Source organism: Mesoplodon densirostris, chromosome 1, assembly GCF_025265405.1.
Source record: "Mesoplodon densirostris isolate mMesDen1 chromosome 1, mMesDen1 primary haplotype, whole genome shotgun sequence".
NCBI lineage: Eukaryota > Metazoa > Chordata > Mammalia > Artiodactyla > Ziphiidae > Mesoplodon > Mesoplodon densirostris.
Window position 1 is genome coordinate 166,751,797 of NC_082661.1, and position 20,902 is coordinate 166,772,698.

At 39.2% G+C, this 20,902-nt stretch overlaps 1 protein-coding gene across 1 annotated transcript in view; it reads right to left on the minus strand.

Moving 5' to 3' along the window:
- STIM2 (stromal interaction molecule 2) overlaps window positions 1-20,902 on the minus strand; it is a 177,917-nt gene that overhangs the window by 86,007 nt on the left and 71,008 nt on the right. The window lies entirely within an intron of this gene.

Consider the following 20,902-nt stretch of genomic DNA (forward strand, 5'->3'; position numbering starts at 1 on the left):
TGCCTTTCCACTCTGCGGAGACTTTTAAACGGTTACCATTTAAAATAAGACCACCCGAGACTGCAGGCAATCCTCTTCAGGTATCTTTCACTCCTCGGTCAAAGACCATATTAAGGGCCATTGTTAAAGAATTTTCCAAACCCAGGGGGGAATCCCCAAAAGTTTTCTGAAGAATTTAGAGTTCTTATGGGGGCTATGACCTTGTGCTGCCAGATCTTTGGCAGCTTGTGCACATGCTGATAGGACTTGGTGAAGTCCAAAAATGCACGCAAGAAGGAGAATGGGGCTTCCCTGTTGGCGCAGTGGTTGAGGGTCCACCTGCCAATGCAGGGGACACGGGTTCCTGCCCCGGTCTGGGAAGATCCCACATGCTGCAGAGCGGCTGGGCCCGTGAGCCATGGCCCCTGAGCCTGCGCGTCTGGAGCCTGTGCTCCGCAACAGGAGAGACCACAACAGTGAGAGGCCCGCGTACCACAAAAAAAAAAAAAAAAAAAAAAAAAAGGAGAATGGCATAACCCCGAGTGTGACATTTGAGATCCTCAATCTTCAACTTGGTCTTCTCCCTTAGGGAACAGGAAAAGCTCACAAAATAGCAACCGATCTTTTCAAAGCTATTCCTAGTCTTCCCTGCCTGCACTGATTGGTCATTTACAAAAGAAAGATGAATCTGTGGCAGACTTAAAGCCCATCTGGAACCTCTCTTCTTACAGCATTCCAGGTTCCATACAAAAAATGATGTCACCTAACCTGCTCTCGCTGCGCTATTTGTAAATGGATTATCTCCTGAGATTAGTGGATTAATAAAAAGGCAGAAAATTGGATGGGAAGCCACAGTTCTGATCTGACTGAACTCATGACCACAGCTGAGCACTTGAAAAGAACTTTGGGATAAGACTGTAAACAAAAGTCCGCCAAGCTATGAGCCTTAGAGCTACAACAGTTCCAAGGCCAGAAACCAGAAACAATACCTGGGCCACCCCCACTGTACCCTCCTAGGGGTTCATCATCAAAATGCATGCCCAGGAATCAGTGTTTCATTTGTAACCAACTGGTACACCAGAAAAAAGATTGTCCTCAAAGGTTTTATGTAAATTCTTCATCACCAGCTTCAATGCCCCCATGCGTACTCCAGAAGGAAGGCCCCCATATGGACCCCTCCTAGAACTGACAAGACTCTGGAATTCTCCAGTAAACTGCTACCAGTAATTCCTGTAGACAGCTGAGAAAGAACTAAAATTAAAGTAGATGGAAAACCTTGCCAAATTCTGGTAGATACTGGAGCTACACTCTCTACTTTAAACCCTAGTCTCATAGAACAACAAATAACTCAGAGTGAAAAAGAAGTTTCTACAGTGGGTGTATCTAATAAAACCCAAAGAGAGTTACTATCTCAATCAGTACAGATGCCTCTGGGACCTTTCCCTGAAAAACATTCCTTTTTTGCTATGTGATACAGCTCCAATTAATCTATTCAGTAAAAACTCCCTTTCTAAATTAAAAGGGCTAATATGTTTTGCCTCCAATGGAGACCTCACCTTAGAATTTCCTGACCAATCTGAACCTGATCTTTTACGTTCGTTACTATCTGTCCTTGATACAGAAGAGAAAGAATTCCAGCAAAAAAGCCCTAAGTTAATCAAGGTTAACAAAAAAATCTGTGGGCTACCTCTAATATTGACACTAGAAGAATAAAAGTGTGGAACCTATAAAAATTCAGATACACATATATCTAAACCTCTTTCCAAATGGCCTCAATATCCATTAAAGCCCAAGGCCATACAAGGCCTCACAGCAATAATAGAAGACCCAATCACTCCAGGGCTAATCATTCCCTGAACCAGCCCCCGTAACACACAGATCTTGCCGGTCTGTAAAACTAACAGGCAGGGATGGTTATAAGCCCACGACTTGACAGCTATTAATAAGAAAGCTATTCCCCATTTCCCAGTTGTTCCAAACTCAAACACCTTTTTGTCACAAGTTCCACCTGACTCAAAATGGTTGACTGTTGCGGACCTATGTTCACCGTTCTTCAGCACCCTTGTAGACTCCACTCTAACAGTCAATAACTATTTGCCTTCACTTGGAACAATCAACAATATACCTGGACAGTCATACCTCAAGGATTCACTAAGGTCCCTTCTCATTTCTCCCAAGTGCTCCACCAAAATTTAAGTACCCTGCAGTTCATCAGGAAATCAATCCTTCTACAGCATGTAGATGACCTCTTTTTATGTTCAGTCACCAAAGAGGCATCCATAAAGGATTCCATTAATTTGCTGCAACAGTTAGCTGAAAACAGAAAGTCTCTGAGGAAAAATTACAATTATCTTTAGACACTGTTCATCACCTAGGTCATAATCTAAGCATTAAAGGAATCTAGCTATCTCCAAAAAGAATTAAATTAATCCAAGAATTTCCTAGGCCCACAGCTAAGCGACAGCTTCGTGGATTCCAAGGTCTGCCTGGCTAATGTAGACTATGGGTTCCTAATTCTTCTCTATCAGCTTCCCCACTCTATGAACTTACTAAAAATTCAGCCCCTGAACCCCTTCTTTGGGAAGATAACAAGAGCAGGCCGTCCTAAGACTTAAATAAGGGCTGCAAGAGCTACCTGCCCTACGGCTATCAAACTGTTCAAAGCCTTTCACCTTATTTGTGCATGAACAAGATAACCAAGCCCTGGGAATGCTCATGGGAGACCACAGCAATAAACACAGGCCTATTGCCCATTATAGCATAGAACTCAATTCAGTTGTTTGTGCCTAGCCCAACTGCCTTAGGCTACAGGCTACAGCTGCAAAGTTAACAGAAGCCTCAGAAGCCTAGGAAATGATATTTACTTACAAACTCCACATGCTGTCCAAAGTCTTCTTAATTCTGAATTGACTAAGCATTTCTCTGCAAGCAGTCTAACCTCTTATGAGAGCCTTCTGCTTTCATCACCTAATGTGTTTCTTAAACGTTGCAGTGTTCTTAATTCTGCTTCATTACTACCCTGCCTGATCAGAGTGAATCCCATGACTGTGAGATAATAACATCCCATCTCATGACACCAATTTATGAGATGCCCCTTTGACTAATCCTCATCTAATTTTGTTCGTTGATAGGTCATACTGTAAAAATGAAAATGGAAATTTCCCAGCTGGCTCTGCTGTTACTACTCGACATGAACTACTTGAGAGGGGAAACCTCCCACAAGCTAAATCAGCCCAACAAGCAGACCTCCATGCCCTTACCAGAGAATGCCAATTATCAGAAGGACAAATTGTTAATATTTATACTGACAGCTGATGTGCCTTTGGGGTCATCTATGATTTGGGGATGTCATGGAAATAAAGGGGCTTTCTTACATCCACCGAGATTCGCATCAAAAATGGACAACACATGGACTTCCCTGGTGGCGCAGTGGTTAAGAATCCGCCTGCCAATGCAGGGGACACGGGTTCAAGCCCTGCTCCGGGAAGATCCCACCTGCCGCGGAGCAACAAAGCCCCTGTGCCACAACTACTGAAGCCCGTGTGCCTAGAGCCCGTGCTCCGCAACAAGAGAAGCCACCGACCGCAATGAGAAGCCCGCGCACCACAACGAAGAGTAACCCCCGGCTCATGGCAACTAGAGAAAGCCTGCGCGCAGCAGTGAAGACCTAACTCAGCCAAAAATAAATAAATAAATAAATAAAAATTTTTAAAAAGGACAACACGTAAATGACCTTCTTACTACCATTCTCTTACTTTCTGAAACTGTATCAGAACTGAGGCTCACACCAAAAGGACTGAACCTGGCTATCAGGGAAATGCCCTGGCTGACCTTCCTGCACAGACAGCAGCAACGGAATCTAGCCTGCAGCACATGTGGATAAAGTCCATTCTGCTTCTGCAAAAGCTGACCGCTTGCTGCCACACTTTTGCCATCCTGATGTCATTGCAACATGGCAACAATCTGCTCCTGAATCAGAGAAACCACAATGGGCAGATAATGGTTGCAAATTAAATGACTAGTTGGGGCTATGGAAACCCAAGATGGCCGCTTGGTTTTTCCAGCTCCCTGGCAAACCCCATCTTTCAGTTTTCACATTCCTTTACCCACCACGGTGCAATTAAGATGACTCATTATGAATAAACATGAGTGAGGACAATTCTGTAAAACTATGAAAACAGTTTACCACAAAGGTCTGACCTGTCAGGTCTGCATTCTGGGAAAACTATTTTTGTTTCCAGAGGCTTCAAACCTCATCCCTCTGGACCCTTTGAGCACCTGCAACTGGACTTCATTCAATTGCACCTCGAATGAGTTATCAATATGTTCTTGTTATTTTATGTATGTTTTCTGGCTGGCTTGAAGTCTTTCTTTGCCACACGGCTAATGCCCTCACAGTGGCAAAGTAACTGTTAGAAAACGTGTCTCCCATTTGGGTATACCTTCCACAACCTCCAGTAATTAGGGAACCCACTTCACTGGGCAAATCATACAAGCCTTAACAAAAACATTGCAAAACTTGCTGAAACTACTGGTCTCCCTTGGCCTAAGGTACTGCCTCTTGGTCTTGCTGACTGTTTGCAGTACTCCTTTTAGGAAACAAACTCACTCCACATGAGCTACTGGTATACAACTTTTTGATCCCTTGTTATCACATGCTAATATGACTACCTACTGTAAGTCTTTAATGTCTTATGCTAAAGCCTATTATCAATAGGTTAAAAAAGCTTTCCCAGATCCCAATTCAAAGGATCCTGTTGGTCACAGTCTGAAGCCTGGTGATCGGGTATTCTGGAAATGTCATCAACCCTTGAGCCCCATTGGAATGGATCTTACCAAGTGCTTCTGACCACAGACACTACTATGAAACTAGAAGGCATTAAAACTTGGGTACACATTTCACAGCTGAAGAAGGCTCCATCTGACATCTGGTCCTGTACGAACACTAGAAACCTCCAAATCAAACTGACTAGGAAGAGAAGTAGCCAACATCCAAGTAGACTGCTTCCACCCAAGATGCTGGGTCAAGACTTCATGCTTTAGCTAAACATGAAACACTTTCTTCTTCTCTTTCTTTCCTTTACTCTGGCATTGGCCTGGGAAGATAATGCCTCATCTGTATCTCCCAAGCCACTGCTAAGAGAGGTAACCTTTCAAACTGCAGGATTTCTTATCAAATACTCCAATTTATCCGTGATGCTAGAGACCCCCTGGTCCTCCCTGTGACCAATTTTTCTTCTATTCCCAATGTCACCATAAACTATAAAAAAGGAAGGAAGGGAGGGAGGGAAGAACAAACGAACAAATGAACTACATTCAAACTCCGTTGGAAGTCACTTACAGAGTCCCCCGACTTTTATAGCCAGAACATCCATTGCCTTGTTTTAACCTTTCTCCAATTATAACTGTACTTTCCCAATTAGACACAAATGCCTACATAAATCATGGTACATTTGTACCCCACATTCTTTTGATTATATCTAAATTGGATCTGCCCCCAATCATGAAAAGATCTCACCAGCAGCACCCATCTTTTGCAAGGAATTTAGGACTTTTTTTTTTTTTTTTTTTAATTTCAGGCTAGGAGATTTACTTTCCAAATGCACTGAAAACCTAACTGACCCATGGCTTGGAAGAGGCAAATCCAACCATCCCTGGGAATGAACCCATTAACAGTACCAGCTTAGTGGGAATAGATTGTGCCCTGACAGGATTTATCTTTGTCTATGGTGGTTATCATTCTCCTTGGACCTATTTATGCCTAGATGGCTGGCACATAACTGAGCAATGCCTCTTAGGTGATCTAACTGCATTCCTAACTGTCCACAAAGTGAGACACCTCATTGATCAACTCTCCTGAATTTATATCAACAAGTTAGAAGGGACCTAACAGGAGGCATTCATGATTCAGGATTTGCTTCCTTTGGCAGGTCCCTACTTCCCTGGTTAGGAGTGAGTACAAATGAGGTTATGATCAGGAACCTCTCCTTAATTCTTGAAGATATTACAGAATCTGCTGCAAAAGCAACAGTTGTCCAACAAAAATCCTCAACTCTCTGGCCAAACTTGTTCTTGGTAATGGGATAGCCCTTGATTATCTTTTAGCTGAGCAAGAAGGTGCCTGTGCTGTGGCCAACACCACCTGCTGCACCTGGATTAACACTTCTGAGGAAGCTAAAACTTAGTTATGTAAGATCACTGAACAAGCCACTTGGCTTAAGAAAGTGACTCCTTCAACAGGGTCTTTCTTTGACTTATTTGAATTTGAGTGGTTTTGGTCTTGGGGACCATGGCTCCAAAATGCACTCCAGATATTAAGAATTTTCCTGCTTATAATAACCACAATAGTCTCCCTGGTATGCTGTATTCTCTCAAAAGCTTTAAGTGCATGTTTGCAGCCCCTAACCACCAAACAAATGATCTCCCTAAGACTGGAATATCAGAAAGGAATGAAGAGAATGACCAGCTTAAAAAACGTGAACCTGAAGTCATGACCTGTGAATACCACACAAAGGATCAGTAAAAACTGCAAGAACTTCAGAGCAGTAGCTGGCAGTGGCACTAATGCCTTAAATTTTGATCATACCTCTCAGGCTGAGAGTCATGATCAAAAGGGGGGAACTGTTAAAAACAGGACAACAGGCCCATAATGGAGTCACTTACAGTAAGCCCCACATCACCAAACCAAGACAATACTTAATTTAATTACAGTTTTGGCCTCTCCCAAGAATGGAACCTTAAACCAGTCAATCAGAAATCACTTGGTCAGCACTACTGAGGTAAGCTGCCCCACAGACCCACAACTCTCCCCTAAAGGAAGGTTACCTTTGACACAACCAATCTGCTTCTTTCTTCTGCTCCCTTCTGCCTAGCAGTATGAACACTGAATAGGTCCACAGGAAAAGTCAGACTAAAGTCTTCAGATACGAAAATTAGGGAAAGCCAGAAAACTTACTACTAAAAAAAAGTAATTGTAAAAATCAATGAAAGGGTCAATGAGTATTATTTTAAGTTAATAAAGAAATACTGTTAAGTTATAGTATTTCTAAAGAAAAGAGAGACAGGACAAAATCACTTAACTCTAAGAAAAAGGAATAGAAAAATGCCCAAATCTCTGTCATGTCACTAGGAAACAAACTATACCATGTAAAAAGACTAAGACGATAAACTAAAGTGAAATAGATCCAGCCAAGTTTTACTAACAGCACAAATCTTGGCATAAACTTAGATCAATTTAATAACAACTTAGTAAAGGAGCAAAATAAAGATAAAGATAATAAGCAGTACAATAGAAAGCAGACTGTGATAGACACATAGCAAGGTAATTATACAGCTCCACTTGCCAGGGTTACTCCTCATTTACACCTGTTGTCCTGGTATAATTATTAATAGCACCCTCTTTCACCCTCAAAAGTATTCCAGTTTGGGCTTCCCTGGTGGCACAGTGATTGAGAGTCTGCCTGCCAATGCAGGGGACGCGGGTTCGTGCCCTGGTATGGGAAGATCCCACATGCCGCAGAGCGGCTGGGCCCGTGAGCCATGGCCGCTGAGCCTACGCGTCCGGAGCCTGTGCTCCGCAACGGGAGAGGCCACAACAGTAAGAGGCCCGCATACCAAAAAAAAAAAAAAAAAAAGAAGAAGAGATTGAAGAGGTAGAAGTGAGACAGTCTGGGTGGTAAGAAAAGAGGAAGTCTTCTGGTTACTACGGTGGTTGCTTTGAAGGAGATAGAGGTATATGAATTGAAATACTCTATGAAATATCTATAAAGAGAAAGATAACAACAGCAGGTGGTAAATGAATTGGAAAAGAAAGAGATAGAGGAGGAAGTCTAGTAAATAGGTACTATAATTGTCAAGGGAAGACATAAGAGCCCAGGTACTCAATTAAATAAATGCTGAGGCAGAATAGAAAATTTAGAACTTAAGAAATATTCTAGTTATGCTTATATAACTATAAAATGAGATATTTTCTTAAGATACATCCCATTAATTTATACAGTGGTTCTTAATATTCTAGGCTACAGAACCATCTTACTTTAACAAAAGCAAAGAATCTTCTACCCAGAAAAATACACATATAGCCCTGCTTTATAGTAACTGCAAGTCCATGACCTCTTTAAGGTGGAACTTGGCCAATGTGAAATCGCAAAGTACAGGGGCAGGAAAAAATGTCTTTTGCAAGACCATCACAGTAGCCAAATATAATGCCTGAGATTATAAAAACTGTTACAAAAGTATAGTGCAAAAACAGCTGTTAAAATTTATTAAAGTACGAAGCAGGCATCAGAATCATGGAAGGACTTGTTAAGACAGATTTCTGGGCCCCACCCCCAAGTTTCTGATTCAGTAGGGCTGGGAGGGGGCCTGAAAATTTGCAGTTCTAACAAGTTGCTGCTTGTCCCAGAAGCACACTTTTGATTTATTCCTTAGAGCAATCTTTCAAAACTATACCAACTTCTTTTTCATCCACTTCTCTCCCTTGAGGCCCAAAGATTTGGCTGCAGTAATCCACTCTGTCTTATGGGTTCACTGCCTTTCTTTCCTCATTCTGTAGGCTAAATGCAAACAAAGTATTTAATGGAAGAGTGCCCCAACCTTATTTCTGCCTTACTTCCAAAACATGTATACAGCCTCCACATTATTTTGAATAGCTCCAGCCATAGTTAAGAAGATGCAAACAGAGAAGAGGTAATAAACAAAGTGACTAACAGATATTAGGTTCTTAACAGATTTTGATGTTCTGTAGAGTATCAAAATACTGTACGCAAACCCCAGGAGATGACTTCCTCCTAGGTAAGAGAAGGATGTTTCTTTTCTTTTAACTTCGGCTGCGTTGGGTCTTCGTTGCTATGCGCGGGCTTTCTCTAGCTGCGGTGAGTGGGGGCTACTCTTCGTGCGCAGGTTTCTCATTGCAGTGGCTTCTCTTGTCGCAGAGCACGGGCTCTAGGCACGCGGGTTTCAGTAGTTGTGGCTTGTAGGCTCTAGAGCGCAGGCTCAGTAGTTGTGGTACACGGGCTTAGTTGCTCCGCGGCCTGTGGGATCTTCCCGGACCAGGGCTCGAACCCGTGTCCCCTGCACACTGGCAGGTGGATTCTTAACCACTGCGCCACCAGGGAAGCCTGAGAAGGATGTTTCTTGAACAGACTCCTATTTAAAGGTGTTCAAAATCATTACTTCTTTTATGAGCTCTACAGATCAATAATTAGACACATTCCAAATAAAAAATAATTTAAAAATTAAATTTTTTAATTTAGAATTTGCAGCTAAAATAAAAAATCATAGGCAAATGTACAGAAAAAAGGTATTTTTCAAACAAAGGAAATAAAGTGTAGATTTTAATCATTTCTTCTCTCATCAAAATGATATCTAAATTTTCTGCCTCAGTCATTCCCTACCTTTTTTTCTAAATTAGTATAAATGAGTGTGACCTTTCCTCCATTCTTACAATATCATTTCTTCTAGATATCACAGTATCAGAGCTAATTTCAGTCATGAAAGGCAGTGGTCATCATAAGAATATCAGTAATTGATGTGCTGTATAGTAGAGACCTGTATACAATGAATGTGGAAATTAGAGAAGAATATTAACATGATCAGTGTTTCTGGAAATTGCTTTTTTGAAAAATTGTCACAGTTGTTTGTTCTTATAAAATTGGAATGAAGCCTAGGTATCTAATAACAGACCTTGCTTTACAATTCATTACAGCAGTGGTCTCCAAATTCGGTTGCCCAGACCCCATAGGGATGTACAATCTAACCCACTTTAGAGGGAGAAAACATTAGAACTTCCATTTATATCTAATTTTATCTCATTTTTAATTTATATTTTCATGAACATTTAAAAAAGACATAACACTGGTATAACAGAATGTATATATAATAAAAATATTTTTATATATACATACTACTTACATACAGCTATTTATTTATAAATTGTATCAGGGAGGGCATAATGATGCAGATTAATGATATATATATATTTTTTGTTTGTTTTATTTAACATAAATGAATATATGTCTTACATATTGTTCTTTTATTTGCTATCTTTCTCATCAATATACCTTGGACTTCATTCCAGGTCAGTACATAGAGGTCAATCTTGTTCTGCTATTGTATAGGTGCACTATAATTTATTTAACCACATACTGATGATGGAAATATAGCTCCTTTACAGTTATTTTCACATTTCTCAAAAAGACTTAAAATTTTGCTCTATATAGTTTTACATAGAGAACAGAAATTTTATAGGATACCTAGAAATAGAATTTCTAGGTCACTGTATTTCAACATATTAAATTTGCTAAATACTGCTAAATTGTTCACTAAATGGGCTGTTCCAATTTATTATATTATTAATAATACAGTAACATTTATTTTCTGTAATTAATATTTTAATATCCAAGTGATTAAAATCAGCATTTCAGTGTTGCTTTATTTAAACTTCCCTGAATAATTGTGTTAGGTCATACTTTTATAAATGTACTGGCCTAATGATATATATTAACATAGAAAAGCAACACAGACTAGAAATCAAGAACATGGGTTCAGTCTGTTCTATCATTTATAAGCTGGTGACCCTGGGCATTTGCCTCATCTCTCTAAGCCTATTCCTTATCAGCAAATAGATAATTATGCTATATTCTTAGTTCACAGGGTTGCTATGAGGAGTCCATTCCACAGTGTATGCAAAGTGCTTACAGTGTGGAACAAACGGTAAATGCTAAATAAATATTTTCTGTTATTTTAGTATATAAATCCATAAATACAAGTTTGAGAAGTCCTCCAGTAACAAAACTAAATTAATTCAGCATTTCCCAGTTTTGGCCATCTAACCCTTTTTTCTATGGAATAACTATTAACATTCTCTGCTATTCTAGTTGTATGCTTACTGGTATTATTTTCCAGAAAGAATTAAAGCCTGTTTTTATAGCATCAAGTTTTTAACTAATTGAACTATGAAACTATGAAAATTTCAGTATACAGGAAAATACCTCAATAATTATAATTTAACAGCAAGAATTCTTTAGCACCTACTCTCTTCACCTTACCTTTGCCCTGCCTGTCCTTTCAGGTGAATGCCAAGTGATCCTTCAGTCAAATAAGTTGTACCGGTACATTTGTGCATGTAAAGTACTACTCAGTAGATAATTTTAATCAAATTTAACATGCTTTAAAATGTTAGACATATCCTAATACAAAGATAAACATGAAAAGTCTTATTGTGGGTCACTTCCAAAGCAAAGCCTTTTGAAGGAAGTTATATAACTTTACTGCTTTTATACTTTATAATTCCATGGCTTGAAAATTTCCCATCAAATCTCTCTAGCAGAGTACAAAAACAAACCATGGTAAGCAGCCTCTAAAATGGCTCATTGGAAGAGTTCTAAAAGGTAAATAAAATGAGATAACAAGACAGACAGACAGAAATAAATAAGTAAATAAATAAATAAATAAAATAAAATGAAATGGCTCATAATGATCCCCACATCCTCTTATTTGTGCTCCTCTGTAACTGCCTCCCCTTGAGTATCAGCTGGACCTAGCAACTCACTTCCAACAAAAAGAATATGGCAAAAAGTGATGAAACATCACTCCCAAGATGAGGTTACAAAAAGACTTTGACTTCCATGTTGTCCTTTCCCTCTCTCTCTCTCCCCCTCCCCCCATGCTCCCCCCACCCCCTTCAGCCCCTCTCACTCAGGGAAGAACACTGCCCTATGGACAGGGGCATGTGGCAGGGGACCGACATCTGTAAGCAGCAACCAGTGAGGACCTGTGAAGCCAACAACCACATGAGTAGGCCTTGAAGTGGATCCTCCCCAAATCAGGCCTTGAGATGACTGCAATACCAGCTGACATCTTAACCGCAGCTAGTGAGAGAGGCCCAGAGCCAGAAGAGCCCACTAAGCTGATCCTGGATTTCGAACCCACGGAAACCATGAGATGATAAAACCGTGAGTGGCTTAGTAAAACACTAAGTTGGGAAGAATTTGTTACACAAATAGATAACTAATAGATAACACAATAGATAACTAATACCTAAGTTGAAATTTTAACTTAGAAAACTTCAGTAAAGAACAGATGCAGTTATTCCTTTAGAAACAATACTCCATTTAATTCAAAACTCAGTGATCTTTTTTTAAAATTTATTTTCTGGGGGCTTCCCTGGTGGCGCAGTGGTTGAGAGTCTGCCTGCCAATGCAGGGGACACGGGTTCGTGCCCCAGTCCAGGAAGATCCCACATGCCGCGGAGCGGCTGGGCCCGTGAGCCATGGCCGCTGAGCCTGCGCGTCCGGAGCCTGTGCTCCGCAACGGGAGAGGCCACAACAGTGAGAGGCCCGCGTACCACAAAAAAAAAAAAAAAATGTATTTTCTACTATTTTTTTCTAGCCCTACTTTTGTCTATTTTCTTAAGTGACTCTCCTTGTTTCAGACAGATTCATCTGTGTGGTTAAAACTAAGTTTTCTGAGAAGTGTACAGAGAAATGATGACAAAGGTGTTTTTCAGGCAGAATAGCTAATATAAGAAAAACAAATACCAGGTACAACCAGATTTTTCACATAAGTTGGCCTTAAAGTTGGTTTTATATACATATGTATACAAAACCAACTGATAACAAACGCTCTAAAACTATTTGGAATCACATAAATGAACAGGAAGAATGGATAAAAAGGAAGAAAAAGGAGAAGAAACCTTTTAAAATATAAAAGAAAAGGGGGGAAAAATAAAAACAGAAAACAAAGTTCATACACACTAGGAACTATAATAAAACTTCCAGTCACTAAGTAGGCAATAACAATGTCAATTCTCACTGCCTCCTACTGCTGTGCTCAGGGCCACAAAACCATTCAATACTCTCATTTAAATTATTTGCTAATCAAGTACCTACACTGTCCAAAATATCTTCAATATTGACAGAACAGGCAAACTTAACTGTAATCCACAACTCAATCTAAGCAGGTCACAAATACATTGACATCTAATCTTATAGATCTTGCGTCGTTGTCAGAAGACAATGACCTAGAGAGCAAAAGCTGCATATCCTGTTCCTAATCTGAAACACCCCTAGTCCTCCAATTTCAATTGTAGAATAGCTCTGGAAAATTGCCAGATATTTATTCTCTTACTTGTCCAAGCACTGCAAACAGTACACACTTTGTTACCTTCTTAATGAGGTCTGCCATGACCATCCTATTTAAAATTACAGCCATCCATTATCTACCTGTCCTGATCCCCTGCTTATTTAGTTTTTTGTTTAGTCTTGTTTTGTTTAGTCTTGTTTTGTTTAGTCTTGTTTAGTTTTGTTTTGTTTAGTCACAAGCCCCATGAGAATGTTAGCCTAAGGGCTTGAAGATTTATATGAGATTTTGTCTGTTTTTTTCCTGATATGTTTCAAGATCTATTTGAGTATCTGGCATGGAATACATCCTCAAATATTAGCTCAATATCAAATGAATGAATAAACTAGAAAAGTAAATGTTTTCTCATATGACCAAAAACAATAGGTACTAAAGAGAAAAAACTTAGGCTTCCAACCAGCATTTTCAAATGCTAAATATTTTGCTAAATTTTTTAAAAAGCAATATTTCCATTCAAAAATCACAAGAAATTAAGTATTTTTAAATTTCTAAGGTTTCCTATTAAATTCATGAAGTTGCCTAATGATGGCTACTAGAGACCTATAACAGTATTAATATTCACTTCTTTAAAAAAGAGACACTTTAACAAGAAATACAAATCAAGATGTAGCAATAATGAACTGAAGGCACCAAACTGGTCCAAGAACTACAGAATTAAAAACCCACTCTCTTAAAGCGTGCAACACACTATAGTCTCTAAGATCAGTCCTGTCCAATATAAATAGTGATCTACATATGTGATTAAAAATTTCCTAGGAGTCACATTAAAAAGTAAAAAGAAACAAGTGAAATTAATTTTATATTCTATTTCATGTAACCCAGTATGCCCATAATATAATCATTTCCAACATGTAATCAATATTTCAATATTTATGTAAATCTTCAAAATTTGAAGTGCATTTTACACATATAACACACCTCAATTTTAAGTGCTTAATAGACAAATATAGCTAGTAGCTACCATACTGTACAATGGATTTCTAGATTTTGGGGGGTACTAATAAAATATAGAAGCATACTATATTTGCTTGTAAATATTCATATAAAAAGAAATACAGAGAGAAAGATATCTTCTGTTTTTAAACATTAAAGTTCACCTATTATACTGATAGAATTCTAAGTTCTTTTAACATAAGTTTTACTTTTTAACATAAAGTTATTATTTTTTTATTACAAAATATTTAGAATTCCACTAAAATTTAAAAGACTCAATAAGAATTCCATTTAAGTATAAATTATACAGCCATGCGTGCTTACTTTGTTTGGCACAGTGATAATGATAATATTTCACACATTTGAACATTTACTATCTGATGATGAGGTAAAAAGATTAAAATAACTTGTAATTCTAGGAATTATTATGCAATCAAATACATTCAAATAGGCTGTCAAATATCTGCTTAGGCTTACTTAATACCTGTCTGTCTATATATTACACACAATTGCAACAGATCCTTCTCTTGAAGGTATTTTTAATAATTAAAAATATGAATTTTTGCTATTTTTTCCATATTTAAATATTTTTTTAAATTGTGATATAATAAGAAATATATTTGGTCTTTATCCCTGGTTCCTAGCACAGAGCTCTTAAAAGTCTTGGAATTTCCTCAGTGATAGAGTGTCCTTTCCTCCTTTAATCACCCCTGAGTTCATGCTAATGAGATGACTAAGGGTGGGGCCCCTAGATAGCCTCAGGATGGGGCTGATCACCAGAAAGACCAAGTGATCAGAGAATTGGAAATTTCAGTCCCAGCTACCTGACCTCTGGGAAAACTGAGCTCTGTAAAAACTATTGAACTTAGAGATTCAGAGAGCTTCTAGGTTGGTGAATATATCAAGGTGTGGGAGGTGCTGGGAGGGCAGCACGCCCAGAGAGGGCATGGAAGCTCCATGCACCTTCTACCATACCTTGTCCTATACATATACAGCACTTGGCTGTTCCAGAGTTATATCCTTTTTAATAAACCAGTAAACATAAGTAAAGTGTTCTCCTGAGTTCTGTGAGCCATTCCAGCAAATTTTCTTTTTTTTTTTTTACTGAAGTACAGTTGATGTACAATATTATATAAGTTACAGGTGTACAATATGGTGATTTGCAATTTGTAAAGGTTATACTCTATTTATAGTTAGTATGAAATATTGGCTATATTCCCTGTGTTGTACAGTAGCTTATTTATTTTATATATAATAGCTTGTACCTCTTAATCTCCTACCCCTATATTGCCCCTCCCCTCTTCCCTCTCCCCACTGGTAACCACTAGTGTTTTCTCTATATCTGTGAGTCTGCTTCTTTTTTGTATTATTCACTAGTTTATTTTTTAGATTCCACATATAAGTGCTACCAAACAGTATTTTTCTTTCTCTGTCTGGCTTATTTCACTTAGCCTAAGACCCCTCCAAGTCTATCCATGTTGCTGCAAACTGCAAAATTTCATTCTTTTTATGGCTGAGTAGTATTCCACTGTATTTATGTACCACATCTTCTTTACCCACTCATCTGCTGATGGATGCTTAGGTTGCTTCCATATCTTGGCAATTGTAAACAATGCTGCTATGAACACTGGGGTCCATGTACCTTTTTGAATTCGTGTTTTTTTGTTTTTTTCAGATACATACCCAGCAAATGTTCAAACCTGAGGAAGGAGCTATGGGAACCCCAGATTTATCGCCAGTCAGTCAGAAGTTCAAAAACATAACCAGAGACTTGTGACTGGGATCTGAGGTGAGGGCAGTATTATGAGACTGAGCCCTTTAACTTGTGGGATCAGGGAGAGAGCATCAGAATTGAATTGAATAGTTGGAAATGCAGTTGGTGCTGGAAAACTGAAGAACTGGTTGGTGTCAAAAAACACCCCAGAGTAGTAATATTTATAATTTGATATATCAATTAATAACAAAAGTAATTTTATTATGTAGATTTTTAATATACAGAATCTAGCCTTATTCTAGGCTCAGAATTAACCAATCTTAATAAGTTAATTTGTAACTTCTGAAATGTGGCTACCTAAAACTATTCTAGCTTTAAAAAGTGAAAGTGCACACCGATCTTTTCAAACATTTTATAATACTAAAACTCTTCAAATTAACCATATCCGCCTGCCAATGCAGGGGACACGGGTTCGAGCCCTGGTCCAGGAAGATCCCACATGTGGCGGAGCAACTAAACCTGTGCACCACAACTACTGAGCCTGCACTCTAGAGCCCACAAGCCACAACTACTGAAGCCTGTGTGCCTAGAGCCCGTGCTCCACAACAAGAGAAGCCACAGCAATGAGAAGCCCCCATGCTGCAACAAAGAGTAGCCCCCACTCGCCACAACTAGAGAAAGCCTGCGTTCAGCAACAAAGACCCACCACAGCCAAAAAAAATAAATTGAATTATAAAAAAAAATAATAATCCCTCTGAATTAATATATTTCTTAACCTAAAACAATGCTAAGCAATGATTAGTTCCTCAGAAATCCAAAATCAAGGGAAAACTTAGCACCATCAGTGTAATAACTTAAAATTATAACCTTTCAACACAGTACAAGAATTAGTGTTGTAAATTATCTCCAATCGGATTGATGGACAGAATTATGAAACTGCACAGAGTACTCATCTACTAAAGACTACACTCTCTGAGTTGACATGAAATTTGATCAAACTAATACTGTAAATGACTAAGAAAATGTACAGCAATTTCAGGAAATCTATTTAGTCTAGAGAATAATTTCCTCTACAAAGAGTATCAAATATATGAACATAAAATTCTACTGACTCCATAATTCATATGGATAGTAATAATTTATGGAGTAAATGGAATTTATGTTAGAATTTTTGATAATCAAAATCTTAAGCAACTATATTAGCAACTAAGTAAACAATTTAGACAATCTTGGAAGGATTAGAAAGAACAATTCATCACTAATAATTCAGAGTATTACTTCTAAAAAGTAGTTTTATAGCTTTATTTTATTGTGTATATGTGTGTGTTTGTACTGGAAGAAAGAGAAGGAATGGGTGATGATGTTGAGAGAATGAATTACTCAGTATAATAAACTGACCCTCAATAAATGACAACTACTTTGTTATATTCCAGTAAGTAAAACTCCTAATAATCATCTACTTCATTTCATTTACTCTACTTTACGACCAACAGAATACATTTACATATTTCAAATACTTTTTAAGTTGGAAACAATGTAAAATAGGACTATCCTGTCATCTGCAGCTCCAAAAATGAAAGAAATAAATTTGACTAGTTTGAACTGAAAGCCATGATTTTGGTATTAATAGAACTGAACTCTAATTAAAATGATTTAACCACAATGAGAAGAGATTATCTCAGTAAGCATGAATCAGCTGATGCAGAGATAGTAAAAAAAAAAAAAAAAAAAAAGACTAAAGAGTTAATATCTGATCTAATAAGTACTAAGAAATCACTGTTAAATTTCTTAGCTAGGGCTTCCCTGGTGGCACAGTGGTTGAGAATCTGCCTGCTAATGCAGGGGACACGGGTCCGAGCCCTGGTCTGGGAGGATCCCACATGCCGCGGAGCAACTAGGCCCATGAGCCACAACTACTGAGCCTGCGCGTCTGGAGCCTGTGCTCCGCAACAAGAGAGGCCGCGATAGTGAGAGGCCCGCGCACCGTGATGAAGAATGGCCCCCACTTGCCACAACTAGAGAAAGCCCTCACACAGAAACAAAGACCCAACACAGCAAAAATAAATTAATAAACTCCTACCCCCAACATCTTCTTTAAAAAAAAAAAAAATTTCTTAGCTAGAGAAAGACACTCTCAAAGTGATATGCGTGATGATTAGAGAGGAAAAATTTAGAAGTAATAATCTAGGCATAAGATAATAAATACCTAGATTAAAATGGAATAAGTAAATAACTAAAACAGGTAAATGAAAAAGGAAGAAAAAGGAATAAATTCTAAGAACACAAAATTTTATTTATAGCAGGGCTTGGCACACTACAGTCTGATGCCTGTCTTTGCAAACGAAGTTTTATCGGAACACAGCCATGACCATTAGTTCATATACTGTCTATGGCTGCTTGGCACTATAATGGGAGAGTTAAGTAGATCCAACAGAGAACATGCAGCTCACACAAATCTAAACTATTTACTAGCTGGCCTATATTCGTTTCCTATGGCTGCTGTAACAAAGTACCATAAACTGAGTGGCTTAAAATAACAGAAATTTATTCTTTCACAGGTCTGGAGGCTATAAATCTAAATAAAGTGTCAGCAGGGCCATGCTCTCTGAAAGGCTCTAAGGGAGAATCTGGTTCATGCCTTTCTCTTGGCTTTTGGTGTCACCAGCAATCCTTGTCATTCCTTGACTTGTAGCTGCATAACTCCAATCTCTGCATCCACTGTCACATGATCATCTTCTCCCCTGTGTCTGTCTGTCCACATGGTGTTCTCCTCTCTTACAAGGACACCAGTCATATTGGATTAAGAGCCCATGTTACTCCAATATACACTCCTCTTAAATAACTACATCTGAAATGAACCTATTTCCAAATAAGGTCACATTACGAGGTACTGGGGGTTAGGACTTCAAAATATTTTTTGCGGGGGGAACATATTTCAACCCATAATTTGGCCCCTTAGAGAAAAAGTCTGCCAACTCCTAATTTAAAAGAGTAAGAACTGGTACATCCTTAGTGGCACAGCAGTTAAGAATCCACCTGCCAACGCAGGGGACACAGTTCAAGCCCTGGTCCAGGAAGATACCACATGCCACACAGCAACGAAGTCCATGCACCACAACTACTAAGCCTGCACTCTAGAGCCCATGAGCCACGAGCCACAATTACTGAGCCCACGTGCCACAACTACTGAAGCCCGTGCACCTAGAGTCCGTGCTCCGCAACAACAGAAGCCACCGCAATGAGAAGCCCGCGCACTGCAATGAAGAGTAGCCCCGCTCGCCACAACTAGAGAAAGCCTGCACATAGCAACAAAGACGCAACGCAGCCAAAAATTAAAAATAAATACATAAACTTTAAAAAAATTAAATAAAAGAGTAAAAGCTGAAGAGAAGTAGGTCCAAAATTGCCATTGAACAGTGAGGGATTTCAAAGAGAAGATCTGGGATTTTGCTCTAGATAAACTAAGCTGAAAACAAAAGAGCCCTCAGAAGATGTCAGGCAGAGGGCTTCCCTGGTGGCGCAGTGGTTGAGAGTCCACCTGCCGATGCAGGGGACACGGGTTCATGCCCCGGTCCGGGAGGATCCCACATGCCACGGAGCGGCTAGGCCCGTGAGCCATGGCCGCTGAGCCTGTGAGTCCGGAACCTGTGCTCCGCAACGGAAGAGGCCACAACAGTGAGAGGCCCGTGTACGGCAAAAAAAAAAAAAAAAAAAGATGTCAGGCAGAAAGCAATATATGTAGGTCAGAATCTGGACTGGCTTAGAGATGGAGGAATCAGGAGTAACCTAAAAATGGATGAGCATTCTCAAGGTAAATGTTTTATACACCAGGTCAAAAATCGATCTTTAGAGAATGTTTTTATTACATAACAATGTGATTAGATAAAAATGGGATAAGAGGGGCCTCCCTGGTGGCGCAAGTGGTTGAGAGTCCGCCTGCCGATGCAGGGGATACGGGTTCGTGCCCCAGTCTGGGAGGATCCCATATGCCGCGGAGCGGCTGGGCCCGTGAGCCATGGCCGCTGAGCCTGCGCGTTCGGAGCCTGCGCGTCCGGAGCCTGTGCTCCGCAACGGGGGAGGCCACAACAGTGAGAGGCCCGCATACCGCAAAAAAAAAAAAAAAAAAAAAAAAAAATGGGATAAGAGGATGTCACTGTTATACAACATTAGATAATAATGTAGAAAATAGTGTAATTTAGTATTATGTAAACTAAAAGAGAAGCATCTCAACAGTGACAAATACAACAAAAAGGGTGAAAAGAACTAAAAGATGACCAGGGAATTTGGTTAGAATGAGACCATAGTCAAATAAAGAAAACAACCTCTAAGAAGAAAACTAAAAGTGACACTAGGGACAGGGGTAAGATGAGAATGCTTAAGAAATAAAGTACTATTTATTTGTACGGTGAGTACAGTAGATTAGGACATTGGTGACCCCCAGTAAACCACATCTCCAGGTATTCATATCTTTGTATAATCCCTTCCCACACAGACTCTGAGCTCAGCCAAATAACTTGCTTTAAGCCAATTTGATATTAACAGGCATTGGCAAGCAGGGGCATGATAAGCACTTTCACATGGGAACTTGTTTTCTTGGAACACTGCCACCTGGAAGCTGGCTGCCATGCTGTAAGGAAGCTTGAGCTAGACTCCTGAATGATGAGAGACTGGATGGAGAGAGACTCCGATGGAAAAGAGGTCATCTGAGATATTCCAGCCCAGCAGAGCTGGCAACTGAATGCAACTGCCACAGTGACCTCGGGCCGTAACTACGGGAACAAAAAAGTGCTCAGCAAAGCCCAGTCAACCCAGAGGATCAGGAGAAATAACAAAATGTTGTTGTTTTAGGCCACTAAATTTTGTGGTGGTTTGTAAAGCAGCAATAGATAACTGACATAGTCAGAATAGGATATATGTTTGAGAAACCCAAGTACACAGGACTGGGAATTCTTATAAAACTGAGAAGACTTGTATAGATGTGAAAAAAAAGAAAAAAGAAAAACCATGTAAATACAAAGGGTAAAATTAAAATGTAAAGAGAAAAACTAAAGATGATGAAGATGAAGGAGTTGAGTCACACAAGGAATAATGGGAAAATTTAAGACTAAAAACTTGGTCATTCTGTTTTAAGAGAAT